The sequence below is a fragment of the Suncus etruscus genome, chromosome 3 (genome assembly GCF_024139225.1).
Source record: "Suncus etruscus isolate mSunEtr1 chromosome 3, mSunEtr1.pri.cur, whole genome shotgun sequence".
Lineage (NCBI taxonomy): Eukaryota > Metazoa > Chordata > Mammalia > Eulipotyphla > Soricidae > Suncus > Suncus etruscus.
The window spans coordinates 120,960,410-120,973,730 of NC_064850.1; the positions used below are offsets into that span (position 1 = coordinate 120,960,410).

General features: G+C 50.8%; 1 protein-coding gene across 4 annotated transcripts in view; it reads left to right on the forward strand.

Moving 5' to 3' along the window:
- Positions 1-13,321, forward strand: part of ELF2 (E74 like ETS transcription factor 2) — a 58,493-nt gene that overhangs the window by 32,870 nt on the left and 12,302 nt on the right. The gene's annotated exons all lie outside the window — the stretch shown is intronic.

Below are 13,321 nucleotides of genomic sequence, written 5' to 3' on the forward strand. Positions count from 1 at the left end.
TAATAGAGGGGATGTCTTTGGGGGATATTATTAGCAGACTAAGAATTTGCTCTGCATTATTTACCATGTCTATTTTTACTCAGCATTTTATCCAGCTTGTTAATATCTGCAGGTATTGAGAATTTGAAGTGCAGATTTGTATGTGTACACACATGTCTCTGTATACTATATTTTAGTCAAAATGCAGGAAGAAAGATATTTTTAAATCTGCCATATTTGCATCTTACTTCTTTTTGGCCATCTCTGGTGATGCTCTGAACTCTGTGCTCAAGGATGACTCTTGGCAGGGCTCGGGGAATCCTATGACGTGCTGAGGATTGAATGCTGAATGGCCTTGTGTTAGATGAGTGCCCTTCCTGCCTGTATCTCTTCAGCCCAAATTTACATCTTAAATATTTTAAAATGTTGAGAATTTTATGTTAGAATCTCCATTGACCATTTGGATTATTTAACTGGAGTGGAATTTCTGGGCGAAATATCTTCTAAACCCTTCAGGCTTTTGACATGTAATTGGGATCCAGCAATGCTTCCCTGAAGATTTGTCTTTAGGCCATTGGCTGCAGGCACCTCTGTCTTATTTGCTATTTCCAGTATAGCTTTAGTGATTGGGAAAACATACTGTTTTTTTTTTTTTTTTTTACTGATGGCTTTTAAAAGCCTTGTGGTAGCAACGCAGAATCAACATTCAAGCTCAGGAAGTTTTGTTTTTGTAATCTGTGTGTATGAATTTTACTTTTCCTGAATTTCAGTCACAGGTGCACATATACTAATGCAAGAATCAAACACAACTTGTATTCTCTAATTAAGAGTTTAAAATGTTTTTGGTTTGGGTGCCCAGGCTCAGTATTTCCAGCTATGCTGGATGGGCCTTTATGCCGGGATTTGAGGAACTCTGCCGAGTCACTAGCCTTTGTACCTTCTCTCCTGTACAATTTTATTTCTGTGCTTTTCTCCCTCCCCCCACCCCCATTTTTTCTGCGACATTCTGCAGTGCTCAGGGATCACTCCTGGGAGTGTCCCAGGGACCAGATGCAGTGCTAGGAACAGAACCCAGGTGGGGTGTGTACAAGGCAAGTGCTCTTTTAGCTCTCTGGCCACATCTTCTTTCTTTTTCTTGTGCTTTTTCATGCAGTGCTGGACCTGCCAGGCTACTCCCTGCAGTGTGGTTCAGGGATCTGAGCACTGGGCACAAGGGCCCTCAAACCAGTCCTGGAGCTGCCTGGAGCCATCTAACAGGGCCACAGCTTCTGATCACTTGGGATTAGAAATTCTAGGTAGGGGGGCCGGGTAGGTGGCGCTGGAGGTAAGGTGTCTGCCTTGCAAGCGCTAGCCAAGGAAGGACCGCGGTTCGATCCCCCGGCGTCCCATATGGTCCCCCCAAGCCAGGGGCGATTTCTGAGCACATAGCCAGGAGTAACCCCTGAGCATCAACCGGGTGTGGCCCAAAAACCAAAAAAAAAAAAAAAAAAAAAAAAAAAAGAAATTCTAGGTAGGGCCCCTGAGCTATGGTACAGCGTTGGGGCACTTGTCTTTCATGGAGCCAACTAGGGTTAGATCTCTGACATCCCACATGGTCCCTCAAGTACCGCCAGGAGTTATCCCTGAGTAGACAGCCAGGAATATGCCCTGAGCATCCTCAGTTGTGACCCAACAAGCCCCACCCCCCCCAAAAAAAAAAATCCTTGGTCAACTGTGTATCAGCTGCTTCAGCTGCATCTCCAGGAGTAGACCTAAGGGAAAGGGAAAGTTTTGGGTCGGGCACCGCAGTGACACCCTGACCGAGGAGCCCTTCTGGGCAGGGTTAACTGCTGACTGCAGGAAAAAAGCCAAACGTGGGGGCATCGCGTCCCTCTGTCCCTCTAACACTGTGCAGGCCACAGCATGCTGCAGCAGGGTAGGCGCCCACGGGTCCATCTCAGCCATCCAGGGGCCAGTGGCTTCATCTTCCTGAAAACCAAACCGTAGCCACAGCGCTAGGGCTGCTGGAAGCTCCACTCTCTTTCCTCAAAGAATTTTGGCTTGGGTTGGGGGTGCCTTATTTCCCCCAGACTCTGCACTCAGGGAGCATAGCTGGCGGGGGTGGGGGGGTTCAGCAGGGATCCTTAGGGGTTGTCGGGGATCAAATCTGGGCCAGCTCGGGGACGGGCCCCACTTTGGGGGGTCCAGAGAGAGAAGAGGAGGTGCAGAAGGTACATATAGCAATGGGGTGCGTTCCTGGGAGCTTTGAGACATGGACAGAGACCGACCTATAAGGAAAAGCGCCCGGGGAGCCCTTGAAGGCTGCTGCTGGAAGTGGGAGCCTCGCCCGGCCTGCAGCTGCTCCCCAGTACCTAGCCCTGCCGACACTCCACTCCACTACTCCACTCCACTCGCCTCCGTAGCAGTTGCACGCCGGGCTGGGCTGGTGTGCAAACAACAATTTGGGGAGCTCGCCTGTGCACTCTTGCCCAGAGGACATGGGGGGGGGGTGTCCCCGTGCTCCTCGGATTGCAGCGCAGTCTGTCAGCCGCGGGGTTGGGGTGTGTGCTTTTTTGGGGGGAAGGCCCGGGCCGCTCGCTGCTTCCCCGCATTCCCTTGCGGGGGGCCGGGCGCCCGGGACTTCCTGTCTGCGCCGGGGCGGAAGGATCGCGGCCCCGACGGCCCTGCCCCTCGCTTCCCGGCCTGCGCGCGGAGGAGCAGGCGGCGGGGCAGCCGCGGTGGGCCGGGCCGGGCCGGGCCGGGCTGAGTCGAGTGGCGGCGGCGGCGGCGGCGGCGGGGGGCGGGCCGGCCGGGCGAGCGAGCGGGCGGCGCTTCCTGTGGGCGCCGGACGCGCAGGGATCCGGGCGCGGAGCGTGAGCGCGTCTCGGCTCGGCCCGGCCCGCGGGTTCCGCCTCCGCCGCCGCCGCCGTCGCGGCGCGAGTCAACGTGAAGCCGCCGCGGAGCGCAGCGCTGCGCCCCGAGCCCCGGAGCAACATGGCGGCGTCGGTGCATGAGGGGCCCACGAACCAGCTGGATCTGCTTATCCGCGCCGGTGAGTGAGGGGAGGAAGGGGGAAGGAGGGAAGGAGGGAAGGAAGGCGCGAGCGGGCGAGGGGGGAGTGAATGAAGTCATGGAGGCGCCGAATCAGGAAGTGGTCACCTGGCCCAGGAACCGACCTGCCCGCCGCCGTCCCCGACCCCGTCCCCGTCCCGCCGCGTCCCTCCGCCTCCCGGGGCCAAGTTGAAGGGGCCGAACCGAACCGAACGGAGCCGCGCCGCATCGCGCCGCGCTGCGCCCCCCGCGCTGGCCGAGCAACCAGGAAGTGCGCCGGCTGCACCGCGTCCCCCCGCGCCGCCTGCCACGCTGTCCGGCCCCGAGGCCTCCGCGCCCGCAGCCCGCGCTTCCGCACGCGCGCTTCATCGAGCCCGCGCCGACCCGGCACCGGCGGCCTGCACCGTTAGCGAGGGAGAAGGGAGAGCTTGGGGACCATCATGGATGTTGGACGAGCAGAAAGCGGCCACCCCGCTGCGCGCCGCCCGCCCGCCCGCCGCGGAGTAACGGTCCCGCGAGCGGTTGGCTTGCGGGCTCGGCGGTGCCCGCCCGCCCGGCCCGGGCCAGGAGCGCTGGGCTCTGTCTGGGTGCCTGTCTGCCCGCCCTTGCTCGTGGGCAGGCAGGGATCGAGGGGCAGCCCGGGAAGGACACGCGCCTGGCATGCCACCGGGCGGCCCGCGCGGGGCCAGGGTCACTCGGTGGGCACACGCGTCGGGGCCCCGCGGGCGGGCGGCACTGGGCCCCCCGGAGTGGCCGGGGCTGGGGCTGTGGGGCCCGGGTTGGGCTCGCCTCGCCCCCCTCCTCCGGGCTCCCCCTCCCCACGCCTCCCACCATAGCGGAAGCGCCGCGGAGAGGACGGCGCGCGCGCGACGGGCAGGCGGCGCCGGCCAATCGGCGGGCCGGCAGCGCCGGGCGGAGGCGGCTGGCCCCGGGGGGGCGGGTCCTGGCGGCGCGGCGGGCCAATGGGCGGCGGGCGGGAGCGGCGCCGACAATGTCCGCATGGAATTGGAGGGAAGAGGAGTGTAAACACGGAAGTGGCCGGGTGGGGGATGTGCGGCCGGCGGCGCGCCGCAGCGGAAGGGCACCGGCTTCGGTTACGTTCTGGGGAGCGGAGCGGAGCGAAGCGAAGCGCGGCCCTCCCTGGCTGGCTGCCCCCTCCCCGCCCGCTTGCTCCTCCTGGTGCCTAAGATGCACCCCCGAGGAACGCTGCCTTTGGAAGCACTCGCCCCTCTTTTTTTTTTCTCTTCTTCCCAGCTATTGTGTGTGTGTGTGTGTCTTTCCCTAGCCACCCCAGATTTGTGTGTGTGTCTGTCTTTCCCTAGCCACCCCAGTGTGTGTGTGTGTGTGTGTGTGTGTGTGTGTGTGTGTGTGTGTGTGTGTGTGTGTGTGTGTGTGTGTGGCTTTCCGGAGCTTGCAGGCCACTCTTCTGCTTGCAGACGACTCTGTTCCGTGCTGGGCTTTCCCTAGCCACCCCAGATTTCTCCAGTCAAACCGAGTGACTTGGTGCAGCCGTTGGTGCTGCAGCCAGCCTGGAGTGTGGTCCTCGCTGGGTCTCAAGCAGTCATTTGAGTTGGCAGAGGAACCCCTTGTCTCACACACATCCCATCGTTCTTTAGTTTCCTGGGCCGAAGCAGGCCTTGAGCTGCGCAGGGAGCAGGCGGTTCCTTTGTGTGCTGTCTGTCACCCCCGGTCAGAACCGGGGTGATAGTGGTGGTGGTGGTGGTAGGAGCTAATAAATGAGACTTTTGACTCGGTGCTTGACCTTTGTTCAGGTGTCCTTGCGATTCTGCTTTTTGGACACACCATCCCAGAGACCCCCCCCCCCCCCGGGTTGTGGAGTTTTTGGCCAGGGCTTAGTTTTCCCGCTGGAAGGCGTTTCCTCCTGACTAAGCCTTCTGAGCTAGTTGGCAGCAAAACTGGATGCCACCTGTAGATGTTTTCCTGCCAGTTTTTGGTGCGTATGGTCTCCAGTGTGAGAAACACATGCAGAAAATACAGTCAAGGTTTGTTTCCTGCCGAAGTTTTTTTTATATATACAGGCCAAGTGCCCCTTTTCAGTGTGATGGCACTAGGTTGTCCAGGGACCTTACGGTCTCAAGTTCTCTTTAGTGCTTCATAACGGCCCTAAGGAGGGGAACACACTGGCATTTTTGTGCTCAAGATTTCCGTGCCTTGGTGTTGGGTGTGTATCCCCACCCGCTGAGGTCAGGGTCGGACAGGCCGGCCCCATCCTCTAGACCAGTGGTCCTCAAACTTTTTAAACAGGGTCCATTCACTGTCCCTCAGACAGTTTGGAGGGCCAGACTATAGTAAAAACAAAAATTATGAACAGACTTCTATTCACACTGCATGTATCTTATTTTAAAGTGAAGAAACAAAACGGGAACAAATACAATATGTGGCCTGCGGGTTGTAGTTTGAGGACCACTGCTCTAGACTCTCCTGAGAGCAGGACTCTGGCTTTGAAGAGCTGCCTTGGCACTGCAGCAGACAAGCAGGTAGGTGGACAGTCCTAGGTTGTCTGGGAGAGAATGACCTTTCTTTCTTTTTTCTTTTTCTTTTTTTTTTTTTTTTTTGGTTTTTGGGCCACACCCGGCGGTGCTCAGGGGTTACTCCTGGCTGTCTGCTCAGAAATAGCTCCTGACAGGCACGGGGGAACCATTCGAACCAACCACCTTTGGTCCTGGATCGGCTGCTTGCAAGGCAAACGCCGCTGTGCTGTCTCCGACCTTCTTTCTTGCTGGACATCGTCACTGTGCCTTTGAGGGCCACCTAGTCAGGTGCTCAGAGCCCCGAATTCTGTGGCTCTTGTCGCTGGAGCTTCAGCTAGAGCTGGTCCAAGTAGGGCAGGGCTGTGCAGCGGCATCCTTAGCTTTTTGACCACTGTTGGTCCTTGTAGGAAAGGTTTTGGGAGGTGGGAGATGGCACATAAAGTCCGGATTTGCTGTTTTTTTTTTTCTTTATTTGGGGAGGGGGCACACCCATGGATGCTCAGGATTTAATCCTGGCTCTGCACTCAGGGATCACTCCTGGTAGAACTCAGGGAACCATATGGGATGCCAAGGATAGAACTAGAGTTCTACACTGCATGCAAAGCAAGCACCCTCCCTGTTATATTATCTCTGCAGCCTCCTGGTTAGAATTCTGGTGGGCTTTGCCTTCTTTTCTCAAGTATAGTTAGTTCCTTTGCGTGTTTTTTTTTTCTTCTGAGACATTGAGAAACACCATTGCTTGAGAATTGGGAATTCGGGACAACCCATAATTTTGTCTACCTTAAAGTGCAGTTATTAAATAGATGGGAGTGGGGCCTATTTTTCTGGATCTCTAGCCTAAGTATATTCTATGATAAAGTCTGTCTAGATTATCAGCATTCATTGTGAGCTTAAACTTGTCAGTTTAATTTTAAATTACTCTAAAGTACCTAATATAAATCTTAAAGATTATGACTTAAAAATTAGGATGTGAGATGAAGTGCAGGTATTGAAATGAAAATGGAAGAATGGCATTACTTTTTAAGGGTTTTGTGAAAACGTGTTAAGGAAGTCCACTTAGGAATTCATTGCATCATTGGGACAAAATATAAAAACTATGCTAAAGAGCAGGGTATTTCAACATAAAAGTTTCCTTCAGAAGCAGATGGGGTTAGTAGAGAAAGGCAAGCGTTCTAAGTATTGCTTAAACTCCTTATGATATCGGTAGCTAATGTTCAGAGGGGTTCAAGAAAATATTTACAACAGCTTTTTGAAAAATCCGTTATGTGTAAGCAGACAAAATATACAGTTTTAGTTCCGGAAACAAGTACTGAACTGCACACTTTGAGGGAGATGTGTAGAAGCCAAAACTCAGATGTAGGACAAAAGGTTGGGGGGTAATTAATGATCTCTGCTCGCTCCTAAATCACAGCTCTCTAATTCCTAAACTCTCAGATCTCTCCTTTGATGGTTCTGGGGTCCCAGGATTCTGCACTTGGGGTCTTTCACAGCAGTAAAGATAACTACTACCATTTTGCTTTCACAGTGGTCAGGGGAATTGAATTCTCCAGAGGTTATAGGATTGGAGAGGTTGAAGAAACAAATCTGTGGCTACTGTGTTTGACTAAGTGCAGAAAAGACTCGCAGAAAGGAAAAGCTTTGACCGCTTGTCTACTTACCAAATTGTCCTTATAAATATATTTCTTTTAGGGCCTGGAGAGACCATCGAAAGCACATGAGGAGCTTGCCTTGGTCATGGATGACCTGGTTTGATCCTTGGCATGGCATATGAGTGAGCGATTCCCTGAGCACCACCAGGATCAGTCTTTGAGCCAGGAGTAAGCCCTGAGCACTGCTGGGTTTACTATTTATGAAAAAAAATTAGTTGTATTTGCAAGCATCTGATATATTAAGCGAACTAATGCTTTGAAGTGATCTCAGCTTTAATTTCAGAGAGGTTAAGTATCTATATGTAGAACTTAAGTGAACAGATTCTTAGCAGTCCTCAAAAATGTGACCACAGAAATTTGAGGAAAGCTCAGCTCTAGATGTATTATTGTAGCCACAGACCACACATAGTTATCAAGTACTTGAAATGTGGCCGAGAAACTGAATCTGGAATGATTAAACTCAGGGCTAGTAGAACAGCAATAAGGCGGTTTGATTTGCAAGCGGCCAACACAGGATGGACCCCGGCTCGAATCCCGGCATTCCATATGGTCCCCGAGCCTGCCAGGAGTGACTTCTTAGTGCAGAGCCCGCCGCCGCTGGGTGTGACCCTCCTCCCCCCAAAAAACCAAGCCACAATAAAATGATTAAACTCAATGATGGAAGTGGTGGAAAACTTCTTTCTGTTGTTAAAATGTTAATGTTTTGGAGCCTAGAGACATTACACAGTACAGGGGTTAAGGAATATATGGACAACCCCAGTTTGATGGTTCCCTGAATATCCCTAGGACTAACTTGAATATCTCCAGGAATGACTCTACATCATTCCATCCCTCAGAGACCTGCTGGATTCAGCGAAAGGTTGAGAATGTTTGTTGAGGGGGCCGGAGCGATAGAACAGCGGGTAGGGCGCTTGCCTTGCATGTGCTCGATCTGAATTCGGTTACTGGCATCCCACATGGCCCCCTGAGCATGCCAGGAAGGCATCCTGAGCATCGCCGGGTGTGGTTTAAAAAAAAAAAAAAAGACCAAAAAAAAAAAATAGAATGTTTGTTGAAGTGTTACTGGATTTCAGTGCCATACAGACATAATGCCCATAGCATTATAGTTGGATCTCTTTGTATTTATTTTGCTTTGGATGGCGCCATGCCCAGTGGTGCTCAGGGGTTACTCCGGGCTCTGCACTTAGGAATCACCCCTGATAGTGCTCAGGGTACCATAAGGAATGACAGGGATGGAACTTGGTTCAGCTGTGTATAAAGCAAATGCCCTCCCTGGTGTATTATCTCTGCAGCCTTGTTAAGTTCTTTTTTTGGGGAGGTGGGGGGATGGGTTACAGCTGGCAGTACTAAGGGCTCCTGCCCAATTCTGTGCTCTAAGCTCCTCATAGCCTCAGGGACCAAATGGAGGGATTGAATCTGGTCAGCTGTGTGTAGGGCAATCACCCTCTCTGCTGCTTTGTCTGTTCTGAGTCTGGTTTTCAGTGTTCACTCCCTAGGTCAGTTTTCCCCTAACCAGGAGAGACAGTACTTACATCTTCTGCCTTTAAAAAAGAAAATTGCTGGGGCTGGTGCGATAGCACAGTAGTAGGGTGTTTACTCTGCACACAGCTGACCCAGGATGGACCTTGATTCGATCTCTGGCATCCCAAGCCAGGAGCGATTTCTGAGCACATAGCCAAGAGTAACCTCAAAGCGTCACTGGGTGTGACCCAAAAACAAAAAAACAAAAACAAAAAAAGAATTGCCTTTAAAATTTTATTTAATTTTTTTTTTTCTTTTTCTTTTTGGTTCTTGGGCCACTCCTGGTGTCACTTGGGTTACTCCTGGCTCTGTACTCAGAAATCGCTCCTGGCAGGCTCAGAGGATCATAAGGGATGCTGGAAATCGAACCTGGGCCCGTCCCAGATTAGCAACATACAAGGCTAACACCCTACCACTGTACTATTATCACTCAGGCCTTGAAAATTGCTTTTTTTAAAACTGGAATTTTTTACCCCGTCTGTGCAGTGTTGGGAGGGTTGAACCCAGGACTGAACTTTATTCAGGAGTTATTCCTGACTTTACACTCAGGAATTATTCCTGCTTTGGGGGGACCATGTGAGGTGCTTAGGTTCCAGCCTGGTTACTGTATGCAAGGCTAGTGCCCTTCTCTTTGTGCTATTGCCCCAGCCACAGGACTAGTACTTTTTAAAAGTTGATGTGAGCCACAAAATTATTTGTTATTTTTGGCTTTGTTTTGGGGTTCCATTTGATGGTGCTTAGGGGTTACTCCTGGGGCTTGGGGACCATCTGGGGCATATGGAGTCTTCATTGCCTTGTGTGATTGGTCAGGGACACTTGTCATGGTGGTCGCTGCTTACCTTTAGAGGTTCATTCGTGTGGGGTGGTGGTGGGTGTGGGGTGTATGGTATGGTGTATAGTGTGATGACTGTTGTGTGGGGTGGTGCCAGGTATGTGGAGTGTGGGGTGTGGTTGTGTGGACTGTGCTGAGGTGTGCGTTGTGTCCGGTGGCAGAGCCTTGACCTTGCAGTGGCGTTTATAGCAGTGCTTGTTGGCTCTCCTTTCCCCTGGCTTCTGTCAAGCTGGAGAGCTCCTGACTTTGGTTTCTGCCTTTGGGACTGTTAGTCGGAATTGAGCGCCCTCAGTTTAGCTCCTTCAAATGCAGTGACCAAGTTTGGTGGTTCCTGACAGCTGTTGCTGGAGTCTGGAACAGTTCCCCACAGACACTAGTTGATCTGCAAACTGGGAATGGCACAGCGGCCACGCTGCCGCCTTAAGGAGGCCAGGACAGGTCTTACTTGCATGGCACTGTGATTCGAGTGAAACCATTTTGAAATTGGACACATTGGTCTGCAATACTGGCTGCTGATGGTGATGAGCCAGAGTTTGGGAGTGTCATTGTTCCTCCTGCTTGCAGCATTGCTTATTGCTTTTGCTTCTGGGTTTCTGAAGAAGCACGAGAGACCTGAAGGCCAGAAAAGAATGAAGAGATGAGCTGTTTTCGGCCCCTGTTGGCTTGTTTGGACTGGACCCACTGTAAAACTTATTTTTATCTTTAAGCATCTGTGCAAAATATTGGTGTAAATTGAATGTGTTGTTAATCTCAATAGAAAAATAGAAGTAATAACATTGCTGTTATTAAAAATCACTAGTGTGGTGTTGTACTAACTAGTACAGTGACCTGGGTTTGATCCCTGGCATTTCTGTGTTTTTGGATACGGTCCCCCAAGCACTGCCAGAAGTGTTCCTAAATGCAGAGCAACCCTGAGCATTGCTGGTCCCAAAACAAAACAAATGAGAAGTAAAGGTACTAGCCCAATGCCAGAAGAAGAATTAAAAGGAGGGAATGTCCCCTATCATAGTGGGTGATAGACTTTTGTAAAGTAGCAGATGGAATAAAATAAATCAGCTTTATTATAGATTGTGCTTTTAGGAGTTCATTTGTTTGAATGAGCTTAGGGGTTATTTTAGTTAGAAAAATAAACAAATATTAAGTATACGAGAGCTTTTTTTTGGTTTATTTGTGTTGGGGATGTCTGTACCCAGTGGTGCTCAGGACTTCAGAATCTTCTCTCAGGGATCATTGTTAGTGGGGCGGGGGTGGTCCTGGAGGTGCTGGAGAATGAACTTGAGTTGGCTGTGTGCAGAGCAAGCACCCTACCCACTGTCCTGAAGTATTTCTAAGAAATAATTTTTTTTTTTGAAAGAGGGAGTTGAGATCGGAAAAGTGAGCAATAAATGACTGGTCTTTGGAGGAGGGTGTGTGACCCTACTCCTCATGCTCAGTGTGTGCTGCTCAGGATCTGAATTGGACTTGGCCGTGTGCTTGGCAAGTGCCTTTCTTCCTGTGCTGTCTCCCGCCCAGAAGATGAATTGTTTTCTGTACTTGGGACCACAACCAGAGGTGCTTAGGGCTTTTGTTCTTGTTTTTTTTTTTTTTTTTTTGGCTGAGGGATCACTCTTGATGGTGCTCAGAGGACCAGAAATTGAACCTCCTTGGCTTGACCATATGCAAAGCGAAGTACCCTGAGTGATGAATTGTCTTTTTGGCCCTAAAACAAAAAAAATTTTTTTTGGCCATACCCAGCAGCACACAGGATTTACTCCTAGCTTTGTGCTCAGAAATCGCTCCTGGCAGACTCAGGGGACCATACGGGATGCCAGGGATTGATCGTAGGTCCATCTTGGATCATCCGTGTGCAAGGCAAATGTCCTACCACTATGCTGTTACTCTGGCTAAAACAAGTCTTTTAAGAAATAACTTCCACAAACTTAAGTATAATGAAATCTTGGCTTGGAAATGTACCTGAGACTTACAGAAGAATTTCAGGCAATATAATACATCCCTGTGAAATTTCGTTTGGTTTGGAGCTGAGTGCATTAGATGGTTATTAACACGCTGTTGCTATGTTATTATTACACAGATAGCTGGAGCTCTGTGTGTCCTGTGATAAGAGTTTTTGGGATCTGTCTTAATACAATTACATAAATCAGTTTAGTCAGAGTGTCCTATTCATAGAGCCCAGAATAACGGCTAAAGCACAACATAATGGACTGTCAAGGGAATGAAGTTTCTGAGTGTAAAGTTTTCCAACTTCTCCAAGGTTCTTTTGTGCTGGTCAGGAGGAGGGGGCACTTGTGAAAAGCACTGGTGAGCTGTGTGCTGGAGGAGCGTTCCACCTTGATTCAACTGGGCTGAATGTGCAGATAAGAGTAACGCAGGGTCACCTAAAGATAGATTTGCCCACAGCCGCCTGCCTGTCAGCCTTCGCCTGGAGCAGATGCCCATACATGGGCACAGTAACCGAGCAGCCGGCACTTTGTGCCGGGACAGGGCAGCGGGCGACAGGTGCTGCTCTGGCCTCCTCTCTCCGCACTCCTGCTGTGCCCGGGGCTGACGGAAAGTGTCTGGGCGTTTGCAAAGATTCCCATTTTACACGGTGGAACTGGGGTTCTGAGTGGTCCTCTTGTAAGATCAGATCAGAGTGTTGCTGATTCATGTTTCAGAGCCAATTGGATTATTTCTGCAATTTACATTAGGATGTGAGGGTCCCGAGTAGTAGATAATATAGGGTGCTTTCTGGGCACCAGGCCAACCTGGTTTCGACTTCTAGCACCCAAAAACATCCCATGTGCCTTGAGAGTGATCCCTGAGCACAGAGCCAGGAACAAATCCTGACTGAGCTCCCCTAGTATGACTCCAAAATTTAAAAAAAAAAATGAATTAGTATGTGAGTGTAAGGCTGAAGTGACGACTTTGTGCCACAATTGCCAGATCCCTGATCCCTTGCACAGTACAGCGGAGAGAGGTGTCTTAGGTGCCGACTAAGGACGCAATCACGGGTCCAAGAGATAGGGCAATAGGAAGGGTCCTCGCTATGGCTGGATCCCCAGAGCCACAAGTTTTGCTAGGGGTGATGCTTAAGCACCGAAAACAAACAAAAGACTAAGACAGGTTCCTAGATAGGAAATCCTCTATATACCAGGATTTCTGTTGGTATCAGGGGGCCTAGGCCCTGTATTTCTTTCTGGGGATCGTTTTTTGTGCTGAGCTAAGTAATACTATACTAAGTCATGCTTCTAAGACAGTGGGGAATGGATTTTGATACAGAGAAGAGAGTTCACCACAGTCCAAGGCAGTTCTAGAAGGATCAAGTTGGCAGTGTGTCATGTAGGCATTGGGAGAGTTTGGGAAGGTGGGGTTAGGAAGAGATGTTCCTGGAGGGGGACGCTAACAATTGTACAAGTGTGTGTGTGATTCCCAGCAGAGTCTGATACGCGCGCGCGCGCGCGTGTGTGTGTGTGTGTGTGTGTGTGTGTGTATGTGTGTGTGTGTGACTCCCAGCAGAGTCTGGTGTGTGTGTGTGTGTGTGTGTGTGTGTGTGTGTGTGTATGTGTATGTGTGTGTGTGTGACTCCTAGCAGAGTCTGATGGGTCTAGACCAGGGGTCTCAAACTCTCGGCCCGCGGGCCCCCCGTAACAACATTTTGTGGCCCGTGCACGCCTTCAAATATCCGCAGTATTCGCGATTATTCGCTTACCGAATAATCGCAATAAAAATTGCATTGGTAACAAAAAAATAGCATTAAACATTCGCATACCCGGAGCAGTTCCATTCAGGGTATGTAAATGTTTAATGCGATTTTTTTCGATTATTTTTCTTACTAATGC